Consider the following 2,500-nt stretch of genomic DNA (forward strand, 5'->3'; position numbering starts at 1 on the left):
GAAGGGGCGCACAGCCTCGGGCAGGGCGCCCCCCTACCATCCCTGGAGCTCCAGGGAGTACCAGGAGCAAATCCAAATAGAAAAAAAAAAGTTAAAGTCCAACCGCCACCAGGGGCTCGGGGTGAAAATCCTGCCCGGGAAGAGGCGCACAGCCTCGGGCAGGGCGCCCCCCTACCATCCCTGGAGCTCCAGGGAGTACCAGGAGCAAATCCAAATAGAAAAAAAAAAGTTAAAGTCCAACTGCCACCAGGGGCTCGGGGTGAAAATCCTGCCCGGGAAGAGGCGCACAGCCTCGGGCAGGGCTTCCAGGGCGCCCCCCTACCTCCCTGGAGCTCCAGGGAGTACCAGGAGCAAATCCAAATAGAAAAAAAAAAGTTAAAGTCCAACCGCCACCAGGAGCTCGGTGTGAAAATCCTGCCCGGGAAGAGGCGCACAGCCTCGGGCAGGGCTTCCAGGGCGCCCCCCTACCTCCCTGGAGCTCCAGGGAGTACCAGGAGCAAATCCAAATAGAAAAAAAAAAGGTTAAAGTCCAACCGCCACCAGGGGCTCGGGGTGAAAATCCTGCCCGGGAAGAGGCGCACAGCCTCGGGCAGGGCTTCCAGGGCGCCCCCCTACCTCCCTGGAGCTCCAGGGAGTACCAGGAGCAGAAAGAAATATTTTGTTTAAAAAAAAGACAAAGTGCTGCGGCACTTAGGCTGTGGGGCGAAAACAGGCGGAGTACCAGGAGCACAAAGTTTAAGTTGGAGTACCAGGGGCACCAAAGATTAAGTTGGTACACCAGGGGCACCAAAGTTTGAGTTGGTATACCAGGAGCAGGAAAGTTTGGGCGGATGGTAGTCTGCTTGTATCCGGGGAGGGGTGCTTAAGAGTGGGTCTGCAGGTTCGGCTGGTGCTGGGGTTCCTGGATGGTGGAGGTTAGGGGCCGGAGATAGGGGGCAGCTAACAGGTGTGTGGGTGGCCGAGGCAGGGGCTCCAAATTGGGGTAAAAGTGAGGTGGAGGGCCCCCTGGAGGTAGGGGGCCGATAGCAGGTGTGTGTGGCCGAAGCAGGTGCTCTAAATTGGGTAAAAGGGAGGTGGAGAGCCGCCTGGAGATAGAGGGCCGCTCCCCGGTGTGTGTGGCCGAAGCAGGGGCTTTAAATCGGGTAAAAGGGAGGTGGAGAGCCGCCTGGAGATAGGGGGCCGCTCCCAGGTGTGTGTGGCCGAAGCAGGGGCTTTAAATCGGGTAAAAGGGAGGTGGAGAGCCGCCTGGAGATAGGGGCCCGCTCCCAGGTGTGTGTGGCCGAAGCAGGGGCTTTAAATCGGGTAAAAGGGAGGTGGAGAGCCGCCTGGAGATAGGGGCCCGCTCCCAGGTGTGTGTGGCCGAAGCAGGGGCTCTAAATTGGGTTAAAAGTGAAGTGGAGAGCCGCCTGGAGATAGGGGCCCGCTCCCAGGTGTGTGTGGCCGAAGCAGGGGCTTTAAATCGGGTAAAAGGGAGGTGGAGAGCCGCCTGGAGATAGGGGCCCGCTCCCAGGTGTGTGTGGCCGAAGCAGGGGCTTTAAATCGGGTAAAAGGGAGGTGGAGAGCCGCCTGGAGATAGGGGGCCGCTCCCAGGTGTGTGTGGCCGAAGCAGGGGCTTTAAATCGGGTAAAAGGGAGGTGGAGAGCCGCCTGGAGATAGGGGCCCGCTCCCAGGTGTGTGTGGCCGAAGCAGGGGCTTTAAATCGGGTAAAAGGGAGGTGGAGAGCCGCCTGGAGATAGGGGCCCGCTCCCAGGTGTGTGTGGCCGAAGCAGGGGCTCTAAATTGGGTTAAAAGTGAAGTGGAGAGCCGCCTGGAGATAGGGGCCCGCTCCCAGGTGTGTGTGGCCGAAGCAGGGGCTTTAAATCGGGTAAAAGGGAGGTGGAGAGCCGCCTGGAGATAGGGGCCCGCTCCCAGGTGTGTGTGGCCGAAGCAGGGGCTTTAAATCGGGTAAAAGGGAGGTGGAGAGCCGCCTGGAGATAGGGGGCCGCTCCCAGGTGTGTGTGGCCGAAGCAGGGGCTTTAAATCGGGTAAAAGGGAGGTGGAGAGCCGCCTGGAGATAGGGGCCCGCTCCCAGGTGTGTGTGGCCGAAGCAGGGGCTTTAAATCGGGTAAAAGGGAGGTGGAGAGCCGCCTGGAGATAGGGGCCCGCTCCCAGGTGTGTGTGGCCGAAGCAGGGGCTCTAAATTGGGTTAAAAGTGAAGTGGAGAGCCGCCTGGAGATAGGGGCCCGCTCCCAGGTGTGTGTGGCCGAAGCAGGGGCTTTAAATCGGGTAAAAGGGAGGTGGAGAGCCGCCTGGAGATAGGGGGCCGCTCCCAGGTGTGTGTGGCCGAAGCAGGGGCTTTAAATCGGGTAAAAGGGAGGTGGAGAGCCGCCTGGAGATAGGGGCCCGCTCCCAGGTGTGTGTGGCCGAAGCAGGGGCTTTAAATCGGGTAAAAGGGAGGTGGAGAGCCGCCTGGAGATAGGGGCCCGCTCCCAGGTGTGTGTGGCCGAAGCAGGGGCTCTAA

The sequence above is a fragment of the Centroberyx gerrardi genome, chromosome 2 (assembly GCF_048128805.1).
Source record: "Centroberyx gerrardi isolate f3 chromosome 2, fCenGer3.hap1.cur.20231027, whole genome shotgun sequence".
Classification (NCBI taxonomy): domain Eukaryota; kingdom Metazoa; phylum Chordata; class Actinopteri; order Beryciformes; family Berycidae; genus Centroberyx; species Centroberyx gerrardi.